The sequence below is a fragment of the Arachis hypogaea genome, chromosome 19 (assembly GCF_003086295.3).
Source record: "Arachis hypogaea cultivar Tifrunner chromosome 19, arahy.Tifrunner.gnm2.J5K5, whole genome shotgun sequence".
Lineage (NCBI taxonomy): Eukaryota > Viridiplantae > Streptophyta > Magnoliopsida > Fabales > Fabaceae > Arachis > Arachis hypogaea.
The window spans coordinates 46,243,146-46,259,952 of record NC_092054.1 but is presented as its reverse complement, the minus strand read 5'-3'; the positions used below and the strand labels follow the sequence as shown (position 1 = coordinate 46,259,952).

General features: G+C 39.5%; 1 non-coding gene across 1 annotated transcript; it reads right to left on the bottom strand.

Moving 5' to 3' along the window:
• Positions 1 to 12,084: 12,084 nt before the first annotated feature.
• LOC112781835 (small nucleolar RNA R71) lies at positions 12,085 to 12,188 on the bottom strand. Its single transcript, XR_003192587.1, has one exon. It is a non-coding gene; the product is annotated as a small nucleolar RNA R71 (small nucleolar RNA).
• Between the last annotated feature and the right edge of the window lie 4,619 nt (positions 12,189 to 16,807).

Below are 16,807 nucleotides of genomic sequence, written 5' to 3'. Positions count from 1 at the left end.
AAGAGGTGAAGAGAAAAGCATGCAAAATGGAGAAGTCATGAAGAAATGAGGATTTGTTTAATTCAAGGCCACGCGCACGCGTCACCTACGCGTACGCGTGAGGAGGAAATCTGCCAACATCGCGCATGCGTCACCCACGTGCACGCGTGATAGTGGTCATGTGACCTCATTAAAGTGAATAGGCTAGGGGTGATTTCTAAGCCATCTAGGCCCAAATCCAACTCATTTCTGAGGCTATTTGATGCAGAATTCAAGAGGGAACAAGGGGGGAGCAATTTCTATAGTTTAGAAAACATGTTTTAGGTTAGTTCTAGAGAGAGGAGCTCCCTCTTCTCTCTAGAAATTAGGGTTTTTAGTTTAGTTTTCTCTTAGATTTAGGTTTAAATTCTTGTTTTTATTTAGTTTTCCTTGCAATTTCTTGTTGTTACATCTTTGTTCTCTTTTTTTTTCTTCTTAATTTCTCATTTTGATTACTTTTATGTTCATGCACTATTCTTGGATTTGGATTCTCTTTAATGCAATTTTGATTTTTATGTTATTGATGTTTATTTGAGTGTTATTATTAATTTCTTGCATTGGGTAGTGGCATAATTTATTATTTTCTTGCAATTTACTATGCTTTCCTTTTGTGCCTTCCAAGTGTTTGACAAAATGCTTGGTTGGATTTTAGAGTAGATTTTGAGCATTCTTGGCTTGGAAAGAGAAATTGGGCAATCTTGAGTCATTAATACCCAATTTAGATTGGTGATCTAGAGTGATTAGTTAGTCTTGTATCCTTTAACATTACTTATGGATTGGGATTAACTAGTCCTATTTGACTTTCTCTCAATGTGAAGATAACATTATACCTTCTTCCGATGTTGGAGATAACGAAATAGGATTAGCTCTTATTAGTTATTGTATTATAATTAATGACTAGGATAGAAAGCCTTGATTCTCAATTCTTGCCATGAATGCCTCTTTTTATTAGTTGTTATCTTTAATTTCTTGATTTACTTTATTATCATTCAAATTCTTGCCTTTTTAATTTCTTGCACTTTTATCAACCTAACCCCTTGAAACTCATAACCAATAATTGAGCATTCGGTTGTAATTCCTAGGGAGAACGAGCCAGGACTAATACTCTCTGCTTTTTATTGGGTTGAACTTGTGACAACCAAAACTAAATTTTGATTGAGTGTTATTTGTCGGTTTGGAACTATACTTGCAACGAGATTATGTGTGAAATTCCCTAACCGACGATTTCCCTACATCAAGTTTTTGGCGCCGTTGCCGGGGATTTGCAAATGTATTCCTTATTATTGGTTATTGTTAATATTGTGAATATGTTTGCCTTTTTGCATCTTTATTAGTTTTTGCTAGTTTTAGGACTTTATTTACTCATTTCTTATTAGTTCTTATTTATTTTCTCTTTTCATCATGAATTCTCACCTCTTTGGCTATGAGTGTGATTACAACTATATTGTAGAAAATGAGAACTACAATGAAGGCTTGTATCAAGGATGGGACAATCAAAGGTGGGAGGAGCCTCAAACTTATAGACAACCTTCATGGCAACAACCTGATATCCTGAAAACTATCTCTCAACAATTTTCTATCGGCAAGTGCACCGGATTGTCGTCAAGTAAAAACTCACTATAGATTGAGGTCGAATCCCACAGGGATTGGTTGGTTGATCAATGTTAATTGGAGAATTGTTCTAGTTGAGCAAAATTAGAATTGAATTGGGATTGCAGAAAGTAAAATTGGCGAGAAACTTAAATTGCAAGTAATTAAAGTGCAGAAGCTTAATTGCAAGAAATTAAAAGGGAATGGGGATTTAGCATAAAATTAAAGAAGCAAAATATAAACAGAATGGGTAAGATCAGAGTAGGGGATTCATTGGATTTCAGGATATTGAAACTCTCCGGATCAACTCATTTTCATTTCTTCCTCAATCAATGCATTCATTGACTTTGCTAGGCAATCTTAGATGATTGGGTCACAATGTCTTGGCTCACCAATATCTCTAAGCATGAAAATTGCCCAATGTCTTGATTTTGCTCATGGGAAGAGATGAAGTTCGGTCACTGATTAGACCACACAAATTCATAGATCAAAGTATTGGTAGGATTAAATGTCACAATATCCATCCAATCCCCAATCTAATCCAATGTAAGAAAGCAATTCTAGCATGAATTCCTCATCCTTTTCTCAAGGATCAGAGGAATTCAAATTATGGAAAGCTTCTGTCAAGACAACTATCCAATGGAATTGGGATTGAAGCTTTCTAACAATAATCAAGAGAAAAGAAATAAGAAGAAGATGAAAACTACTATTGATCCATTGAATTACGATAGAGCTCCCTAACCCAATGAAAGGGGTTTAGTTTCATAGCTCTCAAAATGGAAAATAGAATTGGAAAATACATTGCAGAATGAAAAAGTGCAGAAAGAGAATAAAATTTGGCAGAGTTTCAGTATCAGTCCTTCCACCCCCTAACTAACTTGAATCCTAAGCTATTTATACACTTTTTTCCATTGATCTTCAGTCCCTGATTGGGCTTTGGCCTTTAATTGAAATGGGTTGAAGTTGCTCCAATTGGCTTCCATGCTTGTTGAGGAAAGATCTGCTTCAATTGCATAGTTCTGATGCTCACGTTGGAGTCCACATTTTAGGGCCAACGTTGAGTCAAACGTCCTTCATAGAAAATTGATTTTGGACGTTTTGAGAAATGTTTGACTTAACATTGGAGTGCCAACGCTTTTGTGTCCACGCGTACGAGTGACCTACGTGTGCGCGTGGATGGTACAATTCACCAGGTCACGCTTCTGTGTTGTCCATGCGTGCGCGTGTTTGGGGCCAAAATATTCATCCACACGTGCGCATGACATACGCGTGCGCGTGGATGCAATTTCCCAAACTTCAACTTTTAAAACGTTTTTGAAGACGTTGGCATCAGCGTTGGACCAACAACGCTCCCTCCAACATTGATTCATCCACGCGTGCGCGTCATATACGCGTGCGCGTGGATTGCCAATTTTCACGCTCACGCGTACGCGTAGCATACGCGTGCGCGTCGTTGCACTTTTTCAAAATTATGATTTTGGAGTTCAAATCGTGCACGTTGGACTCAACGTTGGAGTGCCAACGTTCCCTCCAACGTGGGCCTATCCACGCGTACGTGTCGCCACCGTTTCTCCAGTTTTTTAGAAAGTACTTTGTATCAAGCATTGGAGGTAACGTTGGGTCACCAACGCCCCCTCCAACGTGTGTATCAGCTAATTATGTAGCAGCTTTCCTTTCAACGTTTGAGGCAACGTTGGTGGTCCAACTTGGCCATCAACGTTGCTTCCTCCTCATCCTTTCCATGGCCATTCTTCAATATTCTTCCATGCATTTCTTCACCTGTCATCAACCAATATATGCATCAAAGCCTTGCTAACATCATGAGAGATTGCATCATTCTTAGCACACAAGTAATTATGGCCAAAGTCTCTCATGAAATTGCATCAAAATAACCATGGTTGAATGAATCAAGGCATAGATAAATTTCTAATCCAAATGATTACTTATAACTCAAGAGAGTGCATAAAACCTACTAAAAACAAAGAAAAAGGCTAGTGAAACTAGCCTAAGATGACTTGGCATCACAACACCAAACTTAAATCTTGCTTGTCCCCAAGCAAGCTGTGAATTATTGAGAAGAAAGATTGAAATAGAGGTAATGTCCATATCAGCAAGTCATTAACATTAATTCATGGGGTTTTATGCAGAGAATGTTGCAGCTGACTTTTATTGACTCTTAGGTGAGAATTGTCCCTTTTAAGCATCAACTAATATACTGCTATGACCTCTTATTATTCACTCAACCCTGGTAATTGCTTTTCGTTGTTTTTCTTTTTCTGTGAACTTATTTCTCACTTGTAGCTTAGTGTCATGTGTTGTAGCAGCTTCTTACCTTGTTTTCACTCATCACATATTCACCACAGACACTTGACCACACAATTTCTTAAGACATTGATGCCTAGCACCTATTTGGGTTACTAAATGCCTTGTAACTAGGTTGCTCTTGATAATGGACTTTAGGTTGATAATCCCGGGTTAGTTAACCCAAGTTACCAAGTGTTAAAGCACTCTATAGAACCTAGTCATCCAAGCAGATCCTAGTACAAAGACACCACATGCATATGTCTTAAGGTCCAAACTATTGGTGTCTAACCTTGTTCTTTGTTTCTTCTATTTTTGTTGCCACTTTTGGCTTTTCTTTTTCTTTTTTTTATTTGTTTTTCTTTCTTCCAAGGATTTCTATTTGCTAAGATTCATAGATAGCAGCTAAATTCACACTAAATAGGGACACTCTACCCTTTTATTCATTATTAGTGAGCTGGCTACACCATTAGACATACATACCACCACTCAATCTTTATTTTATTCCTTACCAAATGGAACTGATTCATTTCTGTTCAAACATTTCTTTTATTTTAATTAAACAAGGGAACAAGCATACATTCAAGCAAGTGAAATTCACCCAAACACTTAGACTAAACACTTATTTTGAAAATTAAGAACAACAGAAGACAAAATGCAGACTACTTAAAAGTAAAATGAAAACATATTATTTCTTATTGATAGCCAAAGAGCAACACCACCTTTCAATCCTTTGGTTGCTTTCCTTTATTCTTGGCATCTTGCTTCTTCTTGCTTCTTCTTTCTTTCAACTGTTCTTCAGTCCCAAATCTCTCCTCATTCTACAGTCCAGTATCCACCAAGTGTTGCTTCATTCTTTTCTGATTGCTTTTTGCTTTAACCAGGTGTACCTCCTGCAGTTCAGTGCATTCTTCATATGATTTGATTTCTCTATTTAATAGTGGCATGTTGCGGGTTATATAGTCTAGTCTTGCTTAAGTGTTTAAATCATATTCCACTATGTCCTTATTCCAGGCCTCCCCATCTGTATGATAAAGATCCTTCCATTGCATAAGGTCTTGGAGATACTCCTCAAGCTGATCTTGTCATTCAGATATTTTACTGAAAGACTCCTGGAATTGATTTGATTGCTCCCTGTGCTGCTCCAATAGTTTTACTTGGAAATCTTCTTAAGCTCTCATATATTGCTCATGCTGAGCCCTCAAATATTTCTGGGACATTTCTGTAATGGCATATTGAATATGGCTTAAATCCATGGTGGTTTGAGATGTGATTTGTGGCTCTTCTTCTTGTTCTTCTCCTTGTTCTTCCTGTTGTTCCTCTTCTTGTGGTTCTTCTCTCTTCCTTCCCTTCTTTGTGGTCTCCTCCGTGGCCGGGCAACTGTAACATTCATCATCGTTTCCAAGGTCATTGGCATGCCTGGATTCAGCGAAATTAGATTTTTATCCTCTAATGGTACCCTGGCTTTTATGCATAACCGCATGATGGTGCTTGGGTATTGAAGCCAGGATTCAGCTGAACTTTCTTCAGAGTTCTTTTGAATGTCCTTTACAATGATTTCATAGAATTTTATATCCCCTCCTACCATAATGCAATGCAGCATGATACCTTTCTTTGTTGACTTCTGATGTGTTAACAGTGCCCAAAATTGATCTTCTTATAACTTCATACCACCCTTTTGCTTTAGGGGCGAGATCCTTCCTTCTCAGATGTTGGTGTCTTCCAGAAGCATCCCTCTTCCAAGCAGTATTAATCACACAGATATCACTAGAAATTTTATCATAATCTGGATTACCATTTATTCTCTCCTCATAACCAAGCTCATCAAAATATGCTGCCCTTAGGCCCAGAACCTTCATGATGCTCTTCGGGCTAAAATCAACCTCCACACCCCTTACATAGCTTTTGTAAGTAGTGGGAATTGTTGTGTTCATCCTTGTTGTATTAGCATAAAACTCCCTTAAAATGTTGGCATTGATCCTGGTGATCGGGTTAGTGAGTGCCTCCCACTTCCTTTTTCTTATCTTCTCTCTTATTTCTGGGCATTAACCTTCGGGCAGCTAGAAAGGGATTTCTGGCAATATTCCCTTGGAGTTCATCCATATATATTGTATTTCATGAAATGATCATTTGAACTTCCATTGATCAAATTCAGTTCTTTCTTCTTCAACAGCAGGCTCTTTCCCTTTTTTTCCTTTGTCGCCTGATGAAGATGCCATGGTTATCTTAGTATTTGATAGAGTAAAGGTAGAGAAGTAGTAATGAAGATTAGCTAGTGTAGTGCAATTTGAGATGAAAAGATGGTTTGAGAGTGAAGTGAGGTTATGAACTCAATGAGACAAGAAGGGTTTGAAGCATAAGGAAGCACGGTTGTGACTTTGAACCTTAAGGACACAAGACTAACTTTATGAGTGCAGGAAGGTTAAAGTTGGAGCTATGAGACACGGTCCAGGTGAAAGCTATATATAGCAATTATGGATGAAGTTTGGACAGTTAGGGTGCTTTGTGAATGGGTAAGGATGAGTGGTATGCATGTAAAGTTGAATGAGGACAAAATTTGCCTTTTCCTTGGGCATGTGGCTCAGTCATTTAGGTGTGGTGCACCTCCCAAGTAGTGTGCAGATTTATATTCCCCAAGGAATATATTCCAAGCCATGGGACCCACTTCTTGTCTTCATATTGACCGTGCCCTTCATTAACTTTTCTCTTTCATCCCTTTATTCCTCTGCATGCCTATCCATCACAAAAAGGAAAGAAATATGAATAAAAAAGGTGGCAGCAAACACATGACCTGCTGTAATTAAATTTAAAACTAAAGAGTTGAGTGTGCCTCATGGGTGTTCAATCAGCCATGACTCCATGTGTGCATTTCTATTCTTGGTGGACACCAAAACTTAATGTTTGGCAATGTGGTTCAAAGGATTATTTCCACCAAGTGATGTCTTTGAAATCTTACAACATTCTTGTCACCTTTGATTAAATCATTATGAGAAACACTTTGTTTCTGAATTTAAACTTGAACTAAAAATAAAATGTAAAACCTAGTTGCACTTCATGAATTCAAGACTTAAATCAAATTTGACTCTCATCACTTGTGTTCTTAGTATATATAGAACACCAAACTTAAGGTTTGGCTATATACTCCAAGAAAACAATTAGGCATATATCAAGAGGGCTATATGATCATTACTATTTGAAAAACATTTTAGGGTGCCTGTAGGCACACCAAACTTAGAGATGGATCACATGCTTCAAGATATCCTATTCAAGTGTTCACTTTGTCTCTGAAAGCTTGAATCCATCTTAGTAAACTAGTGATTATTCATATCAAAGCAGTGAAGCAATAAACTAAAGCATGGATTGCCTCCCATGGAGCGCTTCTTTAGCGTCATTAGCTTGATGGTCGGTCTCTGTCAGGGTGGATTGTAGTGCCTCATGTCCTCTCTTCGCACAGTGAAGCTTTCACCACTTGATTCCTTGATGATTTATAAATGTTCCAAGGAAAGGACCTTTCTGATTGTGAATACTTGAGGTAACTGAGATGGAAGGCTTGGAAGCTGGGGTGGGATTGGTGGATGGTGTATTGATATCACCTTGTCTCCAGGGGAAAAACCTTTTGTAGGAATCTTCTTGTTTCTCCATCTCCTTGGAAATTTCTTCACAACTATTTTCTCTTCTTCTTGCAGTGCTCCAGTGACTCTTGTGTTAGGGAAGTCCTTGTTAGCTGCTCTTTCTGATTCTTGTGGCTTCAACTCTTTCTTGAACTCCCTTGGTTGCTGTATCTCTTGAAATTCTTGCTTGTTCACTAAGGATTATTTCAGGGGCTCTGCTTCCGGTTCACTGTTGCTTTCCTCGAAGCACATGTTGCTGTGATCATCCTTCGGCTCTTTAGATTCTGGCTCAGATTCAGATGTAGGTTTGAAAACATGGAAGGTGAGATGTTCATCATGTATTCTCAGGATTAACTCTCCTTGTTCCACATCTATGAGTGCTCTAGCAATGGCTAGAAATGGTCTCCCCAGAATAATGGGATGGAGGTAACTTTCTTCCATGTCTAGAATAACAAAGTCAGTGGGGAGGAAGTAATTTCCCACTTTGACCAATACATTCTCGACTACTCCTTCATCTTGCTTCTACGTCTTATCAGCCAATTGGATGAATACATCTGTGGATCTCAGTTCATTGATTTGCAACCTCTTCATGAGAGATAGAGGCATCACATTTATGCTAGCTCCTAGATCACAGAATCCTCTGTTAATTCTTGTATCTCCTATGGCACAGGGGATATGAAAGCTCCCCGGATCTTTTTTCTTCAGAGGTAAGTCCTTCTTGATGAGGGCACTACATTCCTTGTTCATCATCACTGTTTGTCCCCCTTTCAAGGTTCCTTTCTTGGTCAGCAACTCTTTCACGCACTTGATGTATGTAGGCATCTGTTGGAGGGTTTTGATAAAGGGAATGTTGACACTGAGAGATGCAAACATGACTAGGAATCTTAAGTATGAATTTTCTTTCTCACCTCCCATGAGTCTCTGGGGAAATGGTGCCCTTGGCACATAAGGTTTTAGCATTTCCTTCCTTGTTGGTTCTTTCCTCTGTACAGATCCATTTCCTTGTTCTTTTTTCTCCAAGTTGCCCTGGGAACTTCCTTGGCTGTGCTCTGTTGGCTTGCTGGTATCTTCTTCCAGGATTTCTTCATTTGCAAGAGTAACTGCCTTACACTCTTCCCATCTCACCTTCTTCATTTTCCCTCTTGGATTTTTCTCATTGTCACTTGGAAAACTATCAGTGGACTTCGAAATCTGCTGTGAAAGATGCCCTACTTGAGATTCGAGGTTCTTAATAATCTCTCCTCGGCTTTATAAGTTGCATTATATTTTTTTTTAAATTTATTGTGTAGAATTTTAGGTGTGCAAGGCATCATAGGCTAGTTTCACTAGCATTTTTCTGTTAGTTTTAGTTGTTTTATGCATTTTCTTGAGCTTAAAGTAACCAAAAATGGTTAAATGAAGAACAAAGTAATGAACCATCCAAACAATATGATTTTGATGCAAATTCCATGAGTTTTAGTTATATTACTTAAATGCTATGAATGAAAGATTTCTCATGAAATTTTGCAAGACTTTGATGCAATTGTTTGGATGATTTCAGGGAAGAAGAGGCTAAGCAAGGAAGCAACAAAATCAATAAAGGAAGCTTGAATATCACATGTGGAGTTTAAGTTCCAGTTTAAGCCTAAACTGGAGCTTAAACGCCAAAATCATGAAGGATAAGAAATGCTGGGATTGAAGTTTAACCTCCAGTTTGACCTCAAACTGGAGGTTAAACGCCAGAATGAAAAGCCTCACTTAAGGAGCATTCCACGTTTAACCTCCAGTTTGACCTCAAACTGGAGGTTAAACGCCAGAATGAGTATGCCACCCAGGGAGGAGTTCCACGTTTAACCTCCAGTTTGACCTCAAACTGGAGGTTAAACGCCAGAACCAGGAAGAGTACCAGGGAGCCATTCCACGTTTAAGCTCCAGTTTGACTCAAACTGGAGCTTAAACGTGTTCGATAGCTTTTCTACTCCAGGGTTGCTCTCTCCATCTCCACGTTTAACCTCCAGTTTGACCTCAAACTGGAGGTTAAACGTGTTCGACACCTCCAGGGCCACCATTCTAAGCTTCCACGTTTAACCTCCAGTTTGACCTCAAACTGGAGGTTAAACGTGTTCGACCTCCAGTATGCCTCCACCCTTTTCCACGTTTAACCTCCAGTTTGACCTCAAACTGGAGGTTAAACGTGTTCGACCTCCAGGGCTGCCCTTCCTATCTCCACGTTTAAGCTTCAGTTTAACCTTAAACTGAAGCTTAAATGTGTTCGACTACATGACTCTCCAGGGCTACCTTCTTCCATTTCCACGTTTAAGCTTCAGTTTAACCTTAACTGAAGCTTAAACGTGCTTCTACAAAAGGCCTCACTGGAAGTGTCTGGCGTTTAAGCTGCAGTTTAAGCTTAAACTACAACTTAAACGCCACTCTTGAAAAAGGTTTCTGGGCCAAAAATATTGTGATTTAAGTTAGTCTTTGAGCACAAATATTAACTTAAACTTACTTTGGTATGAAACCCAATTGAATATCATGGTTTATGGGATTGGGCCTGAAGGATTGATGAGTTTGAAATCTCAATTTATTGAGTCATGTGTCATTATTTGATTATCACTAAGTTGGCTCAATAAATGTTACAGGATTTGGATCAACAACCTCATCAAGATTATGGACCATAAACCCAAGGCAAAAGGAAAGCAAGGAGAGGCCTCAAAGCCCAAGAAGCACAACTGAAGCTCAATATAGAAAGTGTATAAATAGGATAGAAGTTAAGTTAGAGGAGGACTTTTACTTTTCACTTTTAGCTAGTTTTCCTTTTCTTTGTAATTGAATTTAGAGCTATGATTCACTAAACCCCCTTTCATTGGGTTAGGGAGCTCTATTGTAATTCAATGAATCAATAATAGTTTATCTTCTTCTTCAATCTTTTCTCTTGAATTTTGTTAGAAAGCTTCTCGATCTAATTCCATTGAGTAGTTGTCTTGGGAAAGAAACTACTCATACTTGGAATCCTTCGGAGCCTTGGGAGAGGAATGGAGGATTCATGCTAGAGAAGCTTTCTCACAGTGGATTGGATTGGGGTTTGGATGGATATTGTGACATGTAATCCTACCAAATTGTGGTTCATGAAATTGTGTGGTATAATCAGTGATCAAGCATCATCTCTTCTTATGAACATTTAAACCAAGGGATTGGGAATTTGTTTGTTTTTAGAGAGCATTGGTGAGCCAAGGAATTGGGATCCAATCATATAAGATTGCCAAGCAAAATTCAATGAATGCATTGGTTGAGGAAGAGATATACATGTTTTGATTCGGAGATTTCAATATCTCCTAAACCCAATGAATTCCCCATTTCTGATTTCCACTTTCTCTTTACATTCTGCAATTCAATTCTTGCAATCATCCCCATTCCCTTTTAATTTCAGCAATTTACATTCTGCTCTTTAATTCATGCAATTTAAGATTCAGCCATTTAATTTTCTTGTCATTTACTTTTCCCGCCAATTTTACATTCTGCAATTCTCATCTCAAATCTTGATTCCGCTCAACTAGAACACACTTCTAATCCAAATTGCTCACTCAACCAATCCTTGTGGGATTCGACCTCACTCTATTGTGAGTTTTTACTTGACGACGATAACCGGTGCACTTGCCGGAAGGAATTTTGCCGATCGTGCAATTCCTAAATCGTAGCATAACACGTTTATGCGCATCAAGTTTATGGCGCCGTTGCCGGGGATTGGTTTTCGATTGACAATTCTCAAATTGGAAGCTAACTAGATTGAGCAATTTTCTCTTGCTTTGTTAATTCTGTTCTAGATACTTGTTGAATTTTAATTTCTGCACTTGGTTACATGCTTTCCTTCTTTATGCCTTTAAATTCATGCAACTAACTCACTGACTCACTAACTGTTTGAATTAATTCCTCAATTGAGCTAACCATACTCTTCCATTAACCAAGAGTATTTCACTTGTTTGTGTTTGAGCTGTGTTCTTGTATGACAGGTAGGAGAGGAGAGACATCAACTCCTCCGTATACCCAACCAGAGAGGACCCTTCATAGACTTAGAAGGGAAGCAAGAGGGAAGAGAGTAGTGGGAGAAGAGGAATCTGAAGGAGAATCTGAGGACAATTTTGAGGAAGCTTTAGATCTCAACATGGATAGAGAAGTTCACAACCATGAGAGAGCTGATGGAAACGATGCCATCCCTGAGAGGAGGGTTCTTAGTTCATACATAAACCCAACCTCTGGGAATTGTGGTAGTAGCATCCAGAAACCACCCATTCAGGCCAACAATTTTGAGCTCAAGCCACAGCTAATATCACTTGTGGAAAATCATTGTTCCTTTGGAGGAAGTGCTAATGAAGACCCAAACCAACATCTCACAAAATTCCTGAGAATTTGTGACACTGTGAAGTCCAATGGAGTCCAGGAAGATGCCTATAAACTGCTTTTGTTCCCATTTTCACTTAGGGACAAAGCAGCTAAGTGGCTGGAATCATTCCCAAGGGGGAGTCTAACAACATGGGATGAGGTGGAAAGCAAGTTTCTGGCACGTTTCTACCCTCCACAAAAGGTCAATAGGCTTCGATCTGAGGTTCAGACTTTTAGACAACAAGATGGTGAAACTCTCTACGAGGCATGGGAGAGATTCAAGGACTTGACAAGGAAATGCCCACCAAACATGTTCCATGATTGGGTGCAACTGCACATCTTCTATGATGGGCTCTCTTATGAATCAAGGAAGGCTGTAGACCATTCATCAGGAGGTTCATTGAACAGGAAAAAGACTGTGGAAGAAGCCATTGAAGTGATCGAGACAGTGGCTGAGAATGAGTACTACTATGCATCAGAAAGGCACAACACTAAGGGAGTCATGGAGCTGAACCATGTTGATACAATTCTAGCCCAAAACAAGGTGTTTGCCAAGCAACTAGCAGAGCTTACCAGGCAATTAGAAACAAAGCAAGTGGCTGCAATACACACACAAGATCAAGAGGAAGTAGGCATTGAAGGAGGTGATTGGGATGAGGCTAACTATGTGGGAAACCAACAAAGGCAATCATATGATCCACATTCCAACACTTACAACCCGGGCTGGAGAAACCACCCAAACTTTGGGTGGGGAAACCAACAAACCCAACCACAAAACCACAAACCTTACAACCACAACCAACATAACAATTCCACATACCAAAACTCCAACCAAAGATCATACCAAGCCACACAAAACACTTACCCCCAATCATCATATCATGGCCAAAATAATCAACATACCCAACCTAATCCGAACCAACAATTTCAAGATCAATTAAACTGGATAGAAGGAATTATGGCAACCATGAGTCAAGACATCATTGAACTGAAGAGCTTCAGGGATGATGTGAGAACTACCTTAAGAAACCATGGTGAAAAACTTAAAAGGATGGAATCTCAAGTAGGAGAGCTATCTCAACAGGCACCCAAATCAACTGCAGTGTTCCCTAGTGACACAGAAAAGAATCCTAAAGGGGAACAAAAGAGAGTAAGATGGGAAGAATGCAAAGCCATCACCATAATGAAGGAAGTCTCAGAAGAAGAAGGAATCAGGCCCTCAAAGCAGGAACCAGAAATCTTGAAGGAAGGTGTGGAAGAAGTTAAGCAAGAAGGTGGAACTGAGCAAGCCAAGGAACTGCAAAAAGGCATGATGGAAGTATACCAACCAAAAGCACCATTTCCTGAGAGGTTAGGAGGAGGTGAAAAAAGGAAAACCTATTCAAGGTTTCTAGAGACATTTAACTCTCTGCATGTCAATATTCCCTTTCTTGAGATTCTTCATCAAATGCCCACACACATCAAGTATTTAAAGGAATTGTTAAGCAAGAAAAGAGTTTTGAAGGGAGGACAAACGGTAACAATGAACAAAGAATGCAGTGCTCTCATCAAGAAGGACACACTCTCTAAGAAAACGGACCCAGGAAGTTTTCATATCCCTTGCATCATAGGGGAAACAAAAATTGACAGAGGATTCTGTGATCTAGGAGCTAGCATAAACGTGATGCCTCTAACTCTTATGAAGAGGCTACAACTGAATGAGGTGAGATCCACTGATGTAATCATACAACTGGCTGACAAAACTCAGAAGCAAGCTGAAGGGGTAGTTGAAAATGTGCTGGTGAAAGTGGGGGATTATTATTTCCCCACAGACTTTGTCATTGTGGACATGGAGGAAAGCTACTTACACCCTATCATTCTGGGCAGACCATTTCTAGCCACTACTAGAGCGCTCATCGATGTAGAACAAGGAGAGCTAATTCTGAGAATACATGATGAACAGCTCATTTTCAAAGTCTTCAAACCTGCATCTGAGCCTGAACCAGAACCTGAAAAGCCTAAAGATGATAGTAGCTATCCGTGTTTGGAGGAAAGTAATCCAGCAGCTGAGACTCTAAAACAGTCATTGGAAGGCAAACAAGAGTTGCAAGAGTTAGAGCCACAAGAATCAGTGGAAACAGATCAGAAGGATCCTCCTGACATAAAGGTCAATGAAGAAATCCTCAAGAGAAAGGGAAGAGTGATAGGGAGATTGCCAAGAGGATGGAGAAACAAGAAAATTCCCACTGAAGGTTTTTCTCCGGGAGATAACGTGATATCAAGTCATTATCTGCCAATCCCACCTGGCCTCAAAACCATTCCTTCCCAGCTCCCTCAAGTGTTCACAATCAGGAAAGTTCTTTCTATGGAACATTTAGAGGTCATGAATGAATCAAGTGGGGACGTTTTCATAGTGAGAGGAGATGACGTCAAGCACTACAATCCACCCTAACAAGGGACAACCGTCAAGCTAGTGACGTTAAAGAAGCGCTTCATGGGAGGCAACCCATGTTTTTAGTATCCTTAATCTTTAGTGCTTTGCTTTACATCTAATAAAACATGGTTTCTTATGCATGAACTTGAATCCTCAGGACAACTATTGATTAAGTGCACTAAACCGTGCATGTAAATTACAATTGGTCTCTAAGTTTGGTGTGCCTGATGGCACTCCCAAATCTTACTCAAATTGAATTCCATCTTTCATTCAAGGTGCACAACCAAACATTAAGTTTGGTGTTCTTTTTGAACACAGTTTATGAAAAGCAAGAAGTTCATCTGGATTTCAAAATTCATGACAAGTATACCATTCACATGTTTTAATACCTTGGTTTCAATTACTTAGGGTAGTAACTTTGTTTAGAATAAAAAAGCCAAGGTGACTATGATTTATTAGAATTATGCACACTCATTAAGGACAACCAATATGGATTTCATGTCATCAGGAGACTTAACCAAACACTAAGTTTGGTGTCCAAATAATAAGTGTGCATACATGTAGAAGTCACGGCTATAAGCTCATAAAGACAAGCATTGATTTACATGTGCAAATACTATTCATAATTCACATGGACCGAAAAATGATAACAAATTTGTTTGTTTGTGCAGGTACAAAAGAAAAGACAAAAATGGAGGAAAAAGACAAGGGGAGGTACGTGCTTGGTCAAAAAGAAAATTCACAAATCTTTGAAACTAACACATGGGAAAAGGAAGTTCTGCAAGAAAAGAAAGCTACATGTACAACCTAATGCACCCAGAATACTTCCAAGAAAATGAAAAGCAAATCGTCCTTATCCATAATTCATATATTTACCATCAAGCCACCCTTCACAAACCACCCTAGCCGTCCATTTTTCACTCATGGGCACTATAAAGAACCACTTGGGGAACGAGTCCCACACCACCAATTCTCCTTCATACACATTTTCCTTCATCATAGCATAACCATCTCTTGCCGAAAACAACCTCACCACACCTCCAACAACACTTCTTGCTTCACCTTGTCAACTTTAGCTTGTCACTTACCAAAACTAAAAAAAACCAATGGCAGCTTCATCTAGCCACAAAAGAAGAAAAGACAAGCAGCCAATGGAGGAAAACAGGGAATTCGATGCATGGAGATACAGATCAGTATTCCATGAGATTCAAGCCGAATGGATGAGACCTAAAACGGTACTAGCTGAGGTTCCCTTTGACCTTGAAAAGGATGAGTTCCCAGGTGTTTGGGAAAAGATCAAAAAGAGGAAGTGGGAGCTCCTAACTAAGCCAATCACTAGAATCAACATCAACTTGGTGAAAGAGTTTTATGCAAATGCAGTAAGGGAGGATCAAACCAAGAACCCCACATACAAAAGCTATGTGAGAGGGGTGGAAGTTGACTTCAGTCTCAAAGCAATCATGAAAACTCTTGGCCTGAAAAACATACATTTCAGCCAAGCAAGTTATGAAGAAAGGATGATAGGAGAACCTGACTATACAACTATTGCTGAAGACCTTTGTGCCATCAGAGCTGAATGGGTGAGAAAAACAAGAGGGGCTCCAAGAGTCTTGAGAAGGGGAGACCTAACACCTGAAGCTAAAGGGTGGTATGCAATAGTTAGGAGATCCATCCTACCCACTGCAAACTCTTCAGAAATAGTCCCTAAAAGAGCCATCTTGCTACATTGCATTATGGTTGGAGGGGAGATCAAAGTTCATAAACTCATTGCTGAACAGATACAAGAGTTTAGTGAGAAAAGTGACCCTGAATCCTGGCTTCACTTCCCTAGCACTATCATTAGACTATGCATCGATGCCCAAGTACCACTTGAGGATGAAAGACCTAATTGGCTATATCCTGGACTGGCCATAACTGCACACAGAATGACTCTTGGCCCAACTCCTCCAAGACATACAAGAAGAAGAAATGAAGAAGGGCAACAAGTGGAAGCCGAGCAAGAAGCAGAACAAGAAAGACAGGAAGGAGAAGATAGAGAAGAAGAGCAAGAAGAGCAAGCAACTCCTGAAAGAAGACAACAAATTCCCAGAGACCCCATGGATATGAGCAGAATGCAGGAAATCATGGAAGGAATGTCTCAACAATACATGAGGTCTCAGGAGAGACAAGAGGACTTTCATCTAAAAATGATGGATATGCAAAGGAACTTTGAATCAAGATTCTTCGATCTGCAAAGGGAACAAAATTTACACTTACAGGAATCCTTCAGCCACATATGCCAACACCAAGATGCCAATGTCTTGGCAATCAAGGAAGCCACCACTTTACAGAATGCAAGATACTCAGTCCAAGCTGACTACAACATCAGTTCGCAAATCAAGCTTAACTACATAGGGGAACATCTACACAAGATGGACCCAGCATTCCCAGCTTATGATGAGTATTTCAAAGGGAGGAAAGAAGGAGAAATAAACAAGGCAATGATCCTTGAAAAAGGAGTGGAAGAAACGATGAAAAA